The 12,859-nt window shown below is 42.2% G+C and overlaps 1 pseudogene; it reads right to left on the bottom strand.

Annotated features, from left to right (window-relative positions):
- Positions 1-846: 846 nt before the first annotated feature.
- Positions 847-2,034, bottom strand: LOC148148507 (general transcription factor II-I repeat domain-containing protein 2A pseudogene; annotated as a pseudogene).
- Positions 2,035-12,859: the final 10,825 nt, after the last annotated feature.

Below are 12,859 nucleotides of genomic sequence, written 5' to 3'. Positions count from 1 at the left end.
GCGACTGTACAGAATATTTGTTAGGCCACTTTTGGAATGTTGCGTGCAAATCTAGTCTCCTTCCTATTGGGAGGATGTTGTGAAACCTGAAAGGGTTCAGAAAAGATTTACAAGGATATTGCCAGCGTTGCAGGATTTGAGCTATAAGGAGAGATTGAATAGGCTGGGGCTGTTTTCCCTGGATGGCCGAAGGTTGAGGGGTGACTTTATAGAGTTTATAAAATCATGAGGGGCATGGATAGGGTAAATAGACAAGGTCTTTTCCCTGGGGTGGTGGAGTCAAGACCTAGAGGGCATGGGTTTAAGATGAGAGGGGAAAGATACAAAAGGGATTTATGGAGCAACTTTTTCCATACAGAGAGTGGTGCATGTATGGAATTGAGCTGTCAGAGGAAGTGGTGGAGGCTGGTACAATTACAACATTTAAAAGGCATCTGAATGGGTATATGAATAGGAAGGATTTAGAGCAGGGGTCGGCAATTAATTCTTCCAAGGGGCCACATGAGAATCCTGAGTTGTGTTGGAGGGCCAAACCAACAATAAGTTGAACATAATTCTGCTCAGTATTAATTCTCCTTTTATAAAAAGTACTAAATTATATAGTTTTGCACTGAAACTTATAATCAAAAGAATAAGGACATTCTGTTACAATAAAGATATGAAATTGTGGAGTATAGAGTATAGAATATAGAAGAAATAAACAGTAAAAACAATAATTTCAGCATGTCATTTTATTTTTAACATATTAATCTCACAAACCAATAACGAAAAGTTGTTTCATTATTGTTCAGTATTACAAACAACGAACAACTCTATACAAAAAGCAATAAGTGCTTTTGATGTTTTTCAGTTCATTTTACTTGTTGAGTGAGAAAAATCCAGTTTGTTTTGGGCTTGAACAAGTGCACTGAAATCTTGTTGAATGTCTGAGGTGGATATGCCAAGGACAGCTGAGAGGTGATCATCAGTGATAGAGGATCTGTATTTGGATTTGTTGAACTTCATCACTGAGAATGTCTGTTCACATATATAGGTAGATCCAAAGAGGACTAGAATCTTCGGACCATGCCTCCTCATGTGTGGAAAGTTCTCCTCTTTGAGGGAAGAGTAAAAATCAAGCAGAGAGACTGACTTAAAGTACTCTGCCAGAAGTGTGTCAGACTGCAGGTCAATGAGTTCAAGCTGAACATCACTAGGTGCATTCTCCACGTTGCATGTAAATGAGGATAAAATCATGTGCATTTCATTCTCAACCATTTTGAAGTCTTGAAATAGCCTTGAAAGTTCACCATGCAGTGCTTCTAACATAGATGAGTACCTGTGGAGGTGATCAGCTGAAGGTGCAGCTTCCTTCAGTGTTGGCAAGTGGGTGAGAGTGTTGTCCTCCATTTGGCTTGAGAGAAGCTGCAACTTTCTCATAAAAGCCTTCACCAAGTTGTACATTTCACGCACAAAAAGGCCCTTGCACTGCAGTTTCACATTTAGTTCATTCATAAGTGCAGTCACATCAACAGCAAAACCAAGGTCTGCAATCCAGTCTGCATCTGAAAGCTGTGGAATGCCATTCCCTTTCTTCACACAGAAATCTTGAATCTCTTCTCTCAGGTCCCATACACTTTTCAGCATTTTGCCCAGGCTGAGCCACCTGACAGCTGTGTGGTAGCCTATGTCACAATGTTCAGTCTCATTTTCCTCCAAAAGTGCAACAAACTGCCTGTGATTCAAAGCTCTTGCTCTGATGAAATTAACTATTTTAGTTACAACATCAACCACATGATTAATTTTTAACACTGACTTATACAACACTTCCTGATGTCTAATACAATGCAAAAATACCAATTTCTGTTCAGGGTCAATTTCTGTCACTTTATCCTGCATTCTCTTTAAGAGTCCAACATTTTTTCCCGTTAGATTTGGACAACCATCTGTTGTCACACCCGCCAGCTTGTCCCATTTTAGTCCCAATGTGCCCAGACACACATTTACCTCTGTGAACAAATCATTACCAGTTGTTGTTCCTTTCATTAACTGCATGGCTGCCAGCTCCTCCGTTATTTTAAAGTCTATAGTTATCCCATGTACGAAGATGAGTAGCTGGGCTGTGTCACGTACGTCGCAGCTCTCAGCCAAAGCCAAGGAAAAAAAGTCAAAGTTGACTGTTCTGTGCTGCAGATGAAGCTCCAGATTTCTCGTGATGTCCCCAATCCTTCTCGTTACAGTGCGTCAGGAGAGGGGCACATTCTCAAATGCCTCCTTTTTCTCGGGCATATTAGTTTTGCAGAGTCCAACAAGCACTCCTTAATAAACTCTCCATCAGAAAACAGTTTACTGTTTCTGGCGATTTTGTGGGATATGACATAACTTGTCTTGGCGTGAGCTGACATTTTTAGGGCTAGCCAGCAAGCATCACTTTTAGCTGTTCACGCACGCACACATGCGCCCATACGTAAATAAAAAAAACATCCTTTTCAAATCAAAAGCAACACAGTTGTATTGTGTGCATGGCGTAAATACTTTTTCATTTATGTTCTAATTTAAGATTGACCTCATGCGGGCAGGACAGAAATGACCAAAAGACTGGATATGGCCCGCGGGCCGTAAAATGCTCAGGTCTGATTTAGAAGGATATGAGCCGGGTGCTGGCAAATGGGATTGCTTAGGTTAGGGTATCTGATCGGCATGGACGAGTTGGACTGAAGGGTGTGTTTCCCTGCTGTACATCTCTATGATTCTATGACTCTATGGCTGGAGAGAAGTTTTTTTTAAAATCTGGAGATTTAAGGTGACAGTTGGAGGGCTTGAGGAAGAGATGTTTTTTGATTGTTTCAGTTAAGTGCTTGATTTTTAGAAAAGTTTGATATGTTTCTTTTTTTAAATCTCTTGGATGATTAAGAGTAAAATCCGTGGGTCAGAAGGGCAGTTTATTTTTATATATAAGGTGCTATTGAGAACTTCTTATTTTTAGGTTTAATGTCACTGTGGGCTTTTGAGAGGCACTGAGTGTGATGACCAGTAGGTTTACAGAAATGATCTCACAGCAGGATCAGTCGGGTATATGGGTGACTGTCAGGAATGGTAAGAAGGTAGGTCAAAAGTCTCCTCTCTCAGATATTCCGTTTTAGCTACTTTTGAAGGGGGGTAGTCTCTCAGAGGAAAATAGAATTGATCTTGTAGACTAAGAATGAATCTGATGTTAAATGGGGTTTGTGAAGGTTCAAAAGAATAATTGTTATAGGGGACTGACCTGTTGGGGCACAGACAGGAGATTCTGCAGCAGTGAGCGCGAATCTAGGTTGCCTTCTTGGATTAAGGACACCTTGAAGCATATTGTAAAAGGGGAGGGTGAGAAGCTAGAAGTTGTTATACACATTGGTAGGAACGATATAGTTAGGAGAAGTGTTGAAGTTTTGGAGAGTGAATATAAGAGGTTGGGTAGAAGGTTAAAAAACAGAACCTCAAAGTAGTCACCTCTGATTTAGCCTGGTGTCAAGTTCTAAGGGAGGGAGGGGATAAAAGGATAGAACAGATAAATCAATGGCTGAAGATATGGTGCAATTTTCAGGGATTCAGATTCTTGGATCATTGGGATCTCTTCTGGGGCAGAAAAGATCTCTTCGTAAGGGATGGGTTTCATGTGCACTGCAACGGGACCAATATCCTTGTGGGAAGATTGCTAGTTCCATTTCGGGAATGAGTAAACTACTAGGGGTGAGGGGTTCCTAAGTAGCAGTGAAAATAGAACGACAGGTGGGAATGGTTCTGAATCAGAAAAGTGCAAGTTAATTAAAAAGTATAGACAAGAGCAAGTCAAAGAACAAAGCAAATCTGAAGAACTAAACGACATTTAATTCAATACAAGGGTCTTACAAGTTAGTCTGATGAACTCAGGGCATGTATCAGAAGATGGGACTGGGACATCACAGCTATGAAAAAAACTTGGCTGAGGGAAGGACAGGATTGGCAGCTCAATGTCCTGGGTTTTAGATGCTATAGGAAGGATGGAAAGGGAGGCAAGAGAGGAGGGGAGTGGCATTTTTGATTAAGGAAAACTTTATGCCTGCAATTAGAGAGGATGCTTCTGAGGAATTGTCCAGTGAAAATATATAGGTTGAAATTAAAAATAAGAAAGTGATGATCACCTTGATGGGATAGTACTATAGGCCCAACAATTGTCAGAGAGGTAAATTGAGGAGCAAATATGTAGAGAGAGATCTCAGATCTGTGTAAGAATAATAGGGTTCTTGTAGTAGGGGATTTTAATTATCCAAACATTGACTGGGACTGCCATAATATTAAAGGTTTGGATGGTGAGGAATTTGTTGAACGGGTTCAAGAATATTTTCTTTATCAATATGTAAATGTTCCTCCTAGAGAAGGTGCAAACTTGACCTTCTCTTGAGAAATAAGTCAGGACAAGTGACTGAAGTGTTAGTAGGGGAACACTTTGGGACAAGTGATCATAATTCTATCAGTTTTAAAATAGCTATGGAAAACAATAAGCCTTCTCTAAGAGTTGAAGTTCTTACTTGGAGTGAGGCAGATTTCAATGGAATGAGAACAGGAACATTCAAAAGTTGATTGGATTAGACTTCACAGGTAAAGTGACAATTGACAAATGGGAGGCTTTCGAAAGTGTGGTAACGAGAGTTAAGAGGCATTATGTTCCTGTTAGACTGAAAGGTAAGGCTGGTAGGATTAGGAATCAATGGCTGAATAAAGATATTGAGGTTCCAGCTCAAAATTAAAAAAAAAAATCACATATTAGATGTAGACAACCAGGATCAAATGAATCTCTTGAAGAGAATAAAGAGTGTAGGGGCATTCTTAAGATGGAAATCAGTAAAAGCATAGAGGGAATATGGGATAGCCTTGGCAGATAAGATTATGGTTAATCCAAATAGATTCTATAAGTACATTAAGAGCAAAAGAGCTATTAGAAAGAGAGCAGGGTCCCTTAAAGATCAACGAGGTTGTCTTTGTGTTGAACTTCAGGAGGTGGGCGAGATATTAGATGAATATTTCACGTGAGTTTTACTGTGGCAAAAGAAATGGAAGCTAGAGAACTCAGGCAAATAAATATTAATGTTTTGAAAACAATTCATATTACAGAACAGGAAGTGCTGGAGGCCTTAGAAAACATAAAGGTGGATAAATGTCCAGGACTTGATCAAGTGTATCCTAGGATGTTGTGGGAAGTTAGGGAAGAAATTCTGGAACCACTAGCAGAAATATTTGTATCACCAAGGGTGAGGTACTGGAGGACTGGAAGGTGGTTAATATCATGCTTTTACTTAAGAAAAGCTGTAAGGAGAAGCCTGGAAACGATAGACCTGTGAGCTTGACATTAGTGGTGGGTTAATTGTTGGAGGTGACTCTGAAAGATAGGATTTACATGCATTTGGAAAGGCAAGAACTGATTAAGCATAATCAGCATGGCTTTGTGCTAGGGAAATTGAGTCTCACAAACTTGATTGAGGTTTTTGAGGAAGTAACCAAAAAGATTGATGAGGTCAGAGTGTTAGACGTTGTTTACATGGACTTTAGTGAGGCCTTTGACAAGACTCTGCACGGTAGCCTAATTAGTAAAGTTAGATCGCATTGGATTCAGAATGAGCTTGCCAATTGGATCCAAAATTGGCTTGATGGTAAGAGACAGAGCATGGTGGTGGAGGGTAGTTTTTCTGAGGGTAGGCCTGTGACCAGCAGTGTTCCACATGGATCGGAACTGGGTCCACTTTTGTTTGTCATTTATATAAATGATTTAGATGAGAATATTGGAGGCATGGTTAATAAGTTTATAGATGACACCAGGATTGGTGGTATGTGGACAGTGAAGAATGTTATCTGAGAGTGATCTCGATCAATTGGGTCAATGGACTGAGGTGAAGCAGATGAAGTTTAATTTGGATAAGTGCAAGGTATTGAATTTTGATAAAACAAACAAGGGCAGAACTTAACCAATAAATAGTGGGGGGTTATGTTGTAGAACAGAGAGACCTAGGGGTTCAGGTTCATAATTCTTTAAAGTATATATTACAGGCAGACAAGGTGGTTAAGAAAGCGTTTAGCATGCTTGCCTTCATTGCTCAAACCTTTGAGTATTTGAGTTGGGATGTCATGTTGAAGTTGTACAGGACATTGGTGAGACCTCTTATTGAGTACTGTGTGCAGTTCTGGTCACCCTGTTATATAGGAAGGATTTAGGCTGGATAGGCTGGGACCTCTTTCACTGGAGCATAGGAGGTTGAGGGGTGACCTTATAGAGGTTTATAAAATCATGAGGGGCATAGATATGGTGAATAGCAAAGGGTGTTTCCCTAAGGTGAGAGGAGAAAATTTTAAAAAGGACATGAGCGTCAACCTTTTCGCGCAGAGAGTGGTTTGAGTGTGCAATGAACTGCCAGAGGAAGTGGTGGATGCAGGTATGGTTACACATTTAAAAGATATTTGGATAAGTCCATGAATAGGAAAGGTTTGAAGGGATATGGTAAAAACAAGGACTGCAGATGCTGGAAACCAGAGTCTAGATTAGAGTGGTGCTGGAAAAGCACAGCAGGTCAGGCAGCATCCGTGGATCAGGAAAATCGATGTTTCGGGCAAAACCCCTTCATCAGGAATCGAGGCAGGGTGTCTGCAGATTCCTGATGAAGGGCTTTTGCCTAAAATGTCGATTTTCCTGCTCCTCGGATGCTGCCTGACCTGCTGTGCTTTTCCAGCACCACTCTAATCTAGACACTTGAAGGGATATGGGCCAAGTGCAGGCTGGTGGGGCGAGTTTGGTTTGGGAACATAGTCAGCATGGACTAGTTGCACTGAAGGATCTGTTTCCATTCTGTATGACTCTGTAACTCTATGGCTCCCTGACTGGACTAGATTAACAACCTCAATCAGAGAACCCATATTCTATGAGGTCCACTGGCTAACCTCATTACAATCCCTACAGAATCCTGAACTATCACTCCCAAGTCCCTTTGTGTTTCAAATTTCTGAACCCTTTCTTGTTTAGAAAACAGTGAAGAGCTCTATTTTTCCTACCAAAGTGCATTATCTCACACTTTCCCACATTGTATTCCATCTGCCATTTCTTTGCCCACTCTCCCAGCCTGTCCAAATACTTCTGCAGCCTTCCCACTACCTCAACACTACCTGTATCTCCACCTATCTATGTGTCATCGGTTAACTTAACAACAATACCCACAGTTTTTTTGTCTAGATCGTTAATGTATAATGTGAATAATTGTGGTTCTAAAACTGATCCATGTGGAACACCACTAGCTACCAGCTGCCATTCTGCAAAAGACTCCTTTATCCCCACTCTCTGTCTTCTGCCAGTTAGCCAATGTTATATTCGTACCTGTACCTTGGCCCTAACATCACGGGTCTTATCTTATTTAGCAGCACCTTGTCAAAGGATTTCTAGAAATTCAATTAATTATGTCCACTAGCTCTCCTTTGTCCAACTTGCTTGTTACCTCCTTAAAGAATTCTAATAGATTTCTCAGGCCCTTGATGAAGTTGTGCTGACTGGTCCATATTTTACCATGCATTTCCAAGTGCTCCACATCTCATCCTTAATAATGGGCTCCCAAATCTAACAATGACTGAGGTTAGGAAAACCAGCCTATAATTTCCCATCTTCTGCTTCCTTCCCTTCTTACACGGGGATGTGTTACATTAGCCATTTTCCAGTCCTCTAGAACCCTTCCTAACTCTGGAAAGATTACCACTAATGCCTCTACAATCTCCTCAGCTTTCTCCTTCAGAATCTTGGGATGTAGTCCATCTGGTCCAGGTGATTTGTCTGCCTCAGACCTTTCAGCTTTCCCAGCACATTCTTCTTAGTGATGGCCACTACACTCACCTCTGCATCCTGATTCACTTGAACTTTCATAGTTTCATAGTAATAGAAGCAGGAATAGGCCATTTGGCCTGTCGAGCCTGCTCCGCCTTTCATTAAATCATGGCTGATCTCTCTGTTGTCTCAGCTCCTCCTACCTGCATTATCCCCATAATCCTTAATTCCTCTATCATGCAAAAACCCATCCTAATGTGCCTTGAATATATTTAATGAAGCTGCCTCTCCTGCTTCCTGGGGCAGAGAATTCCATAGATTCACTACTGTTTGGGAAAAGCAGTTCTTCTCATCTCTGTCCTAAATCTACCTCCTCCTAATATTGAGGCTGTATCCTCCAGTCCTAGTCTCACCCACCAGCAGAAACAACTTGCCTGCCTCTGTCTTATCTATCCTTTTCATAATTTCATATGTTTCTATAAGGACCCCTCTCAAGCTTCTAAATTCTAGTGAGTACAGTCCCAGGCGTCTCAACCTCTCCTCATTGGGCAACCCCCTCATCTCCAGAATCAACCTGATGGAATCTCCTCTGCACTGCCTCCAAAGCCTTCTTAAGTAAGGAGACCAGAACTGCACACAATACTCCAGGTGTAGCCTCACTAACACCTTGTACAATTGCAGCAGAACCTCCCTGCTCTTAAATTCAATCCCTCTAGCAATGAAAGCCAATATTCCATTTGCCTTCTTGATTACATGTTGCATCTGCAAATCAACTTTCACTGATTCATGTATGAGCACTCCTAAGTCCATCTACACAACAGCATGCTGCAATCTTCCACCATTTAAATAATACTGACCTATTATTTTTAATTTCCAATGGATAACCTCACATTTATCAACATTGTACTCCATTTGCCAAACCCTTGCCCACTCACTTAACCTTCTAAATCTCTCTGAAGACCCTCCACATCCTCTGCACACTTTGCCTTTCCATCCAATTTAGTGTCATCAGCAAACTTGGATACGTTACACTCGGTTTCCGCTTCCAAATCAATTATATATATTCTGAACAGTTCTGGTATGCTGTTGGTTTTTTCCATCATGAAATCTGATGCAATTTCCCTATTCAGTTCCTCCCCATTGCTACATCTCAAGCCTCATTTTCCAATGGACCAATGTTCATTCTTGCCTCTCTCTTACATTTTAGATATCTAAAAAAAACACATGCAATGTTCTTTTATATTACTAGTGTGATTACTCCCACATTTTATCCAACCGTCCTTCCAATCAACTCTGACCAGCTCCTCCTTCATATCTTTATAGTTACCTTTACTCAATTGTACATTTGATTCCAGCTTCTCCCTCTCAAACTGCAGGGTGAATTCTATCATATTATAGTCACTGTTGCCTAGGGCTTCCTTCACCTTAAGCTCCCTAATCAAATCTGTCTCATTACAGATCATCAAATCCAGAATTACCTTTCCCTGTGGACTCTACCACAAACTGCTCGAAAATAAACCATCTTGCAGACATTCCACAAATTCCTTTTCTTGGATCTGCTGCCAATCTGATTTTCCCAGTCCACCTGCATGTTGAAGTGCCCCATTATTATTCTAAAGTGCATTCCTTACATGCCTTTTCTATCTCCTGATTTAATTTCTTTCCTACATCCTGACTCATTCGAGGAGGCTTGCATATAACTCCCACTAGGGTCTTCTTCCCTTTGTGAATCCTCATCTCTATCCACTCAGATTCTACGCCTTCTGGCTCAATATCACGTCTTACTATTGATTTAATTTTATTTCTTATGAACAAGACAACCCTGCCACTTCTGCCCATCTGCCTGTCCTTTCTATTGGACACGTATCCTTGAATATTTAATTCCCAGCCCCAATCCCCTTGCTGCCAATCTCTGTGAGACAGTTTCAGTCTGCACTACAAGCTCTTTTATCTTGTTTTGTATAAGGCATGCATTTAAGTACAACAGTTCTGCATTGACTGACCCCCTTCTCATATATGACCCCTACTTGCTGAGCCTGACCTTAGACTCCTGACCCTTTCAATGCTCTCTGTCCTATTATTTGCTCTTAATACTTGACACTTAAATAACCTCTGCTGAGGCCTATTCCACTTTACCTGTTTCCAACTGAAAGCAAGTCTCCATATACCCCCCACTCCAAACTATTTAATTTAAAACCCTCACCACAGCCCTGGTTGTACGATTCACCAGGACCCTGGGGCCAGCACACCTCACGTGGATCTGATCACAATGGAACAGCTCCCTCCTTCAGCAATGCACTTCTCCCACAGCAATTTTTCGATTATGTGTTTACTTCTGTAACCTTATTGATCCTGTATCTTTTATACATGGTTCACGTTGTATTCCAGACTTTATGACATTTTGGTTCAGAATTTTAATTTAGCCAATGGTTGCTCATATTCCCTCCACAGAACTTCTTTCCTCTTTCTACCCACATGGTCAGTACCAATGTGGACCACAAAAGTAGGACCTTACCCAATACTAGAAGGCAAGAATAATGCTCCAGCACTGAACACCAATCTAACACACCTACACCAGAACACCAAACTAACACACCAGTACCGGAACACCAGACTAACACACCTATACCAGAGCACCAGACTCACACACCAGCACCAGAGCAACAGACTAACACACCAGCACCAGAACACCAGAACACCAGACTAACACACCTACACCAGAATAGCAGACAAACACATCTACAACGAGCACCAGACTAACACAACTACACCAGAAAACCAAACTAACAAACCTACACCAGAATAGCAGACTAACACACCCACACCAGAACACCAGACTAACCCACCAACACCAGAACACCAAATTAACACATCAACACCAGAACACCAAACCAACACATCTATACCAGAACACCAGACTAACAAACCAGCACCAGAACACCAGATTAACACACCTACACCAGAGCACCAGACTCACACACCAGCACCAGAACACCAAACTAACACACCTACACCAGAACACCAAACTCACACACCTACACCACAACACCAGACTAACATGCCAGCACCGGAACACCAGACTAACACACCTACACCAGAGCAACACACCAGCAACAGAGCACCAGACTAACACATCTACACCAGAGCACCAGACTAACACACCTACACCAGAACACCAGACAAACAAAGCAGCAACAGAATACCAAACTAACACACCTATACCAGAGCACCAGACTAACACACGTACACCAGACGGACAAACCAGCAACAGAACACCAAACTAACACACCTACACCAGAACACCAGACTAACACACCTACACCAGAAGACCAGACTAACACACGAACAGCAGAACACCAAACTAACACACCTACACCAGAACACCAGACTAACACACCTACACCAGAACACCAAACTAACATACCTACACCAGAATACCAGACTACCACACCTATACCAGAACACCAGACTAACAAACCAGCATCAGAGCACCCAACTAACACACCTACACCAGAACACCAAACTAACACACCTACACCAGAACACCAGACTAACACACCTACACCAGAACACCAAACTAACATACCTACACCAGAACACCAGACTACCACACCTATACCAGAACACCAGACTAACAAACCAGCATCAGAGCACCAAATTAACACACCTACACCAGAACACCAAACTAACACACCTACACCAGAACACCAAACTAACACACCTACACCAGAACACCAGACTAACACACGAACAGCAGAACGCCAAACTAACACACCTACACCAGAACACCAGACTAACACACCTACACCAGAACACCAAACTAACACACCTACACCAGAACGCCAGACTAACACACCTACACCAGAACACCAAACTAACACACCTACACCAGAACGCCAGACTAACACACCTACACCAGAACACCAGACTAACAAACCAGCATCCGAGCACCAAACTAACACACTGACACCAGAACACCAAACTAACACACCTACACCAGAACACCAAACTAACACACCAGTACCGGAACACCAGACTAACACACCTATACCAGAGCACCAGACTCACACACCAGCGCCAGAGCACCAGACTAATACACCTACACCAGAACACCAAACTAACACACCTACACCAGAACACCAAACTAACACGCCAGTACCGGAACAGTAGACTAACACGCCTATACCAGAGCACCAGACTAACACACCTACACCAGAACACCAGACTAAGACACCAGCACCAGAACACCAGAACACCAGACTAACACACCTACACCAGAATAGCAGACTAACACATCTACAACGAGCACCAGACTAACACAACTACACCAGAAAACCAAACTAACAAACCTACACCAGAATAGCAGACTAACACACCCACACAAGAACACCAGACGAACCCACCAACACCAGAACACCAAATTAACACATCAACACCAGAACACCAAACTAACACATCTATACCAGAACACCAGACTAACAAACCAGCACCAGAACACCAGATTAACACACCTACACCAGAGCACCAGACTCAAACACCAGCACCAGAACACCAAACTAACACACCTACACCACAACACCAGACTAGCATGACAGCACCGGAACACCAGAGTAACACACCTACACCAGAGCAACACACCAGCAACAGAGCACCAGATTAACACATCTACACCAGAGCACCAGACTAACACACCTACACCAGAACACCAGACAAACAAAGCAGCAACAGAATACCAAACTAACACACCTACACCAGAGCACCAGACTAACACACCTACACCAGAGCATCAGACGGACAAACCAGCAACAGATCACCAAACTAACACACCTACACCAGAACACCAGATTAACACACCTACACCAGAAGACCAGACTAACAAACCAGCATTAGAGCACCAAACTAACACACCTACACCAGAACACCAAACTAACACACCTACACCAGAACACCAGACTAACACACGAACAGCAGAATACCAAACAAACACACCTACACCAGAACACCACACTAACACACCAGCACCAGAATAACAGACTAACACACCTACAACAGGACACGAGACTAACA

Source organism: Chiloscyllium plagiosum, unplaced genomic scaffold (genome assembly GCF_037043375.1).
Source record: "Chiloscyllium plagiosum isolate Xiang-an unplaced genomic scaffold, Cpla_swu_hap1 HiC_scaffold_12, whole genome shotgun sequence".
Taxonomy (NCBI): Eukaryota; Metazoa; Chordata; class Chondrichthyes; order Orectolobiformes; family Hemiscylliidae; genus Chiloscyllium; species Chiloscyllium plagiosum.
This window is presented reverse-complemented; position numbering and strand designations above follow the sequence as displayed.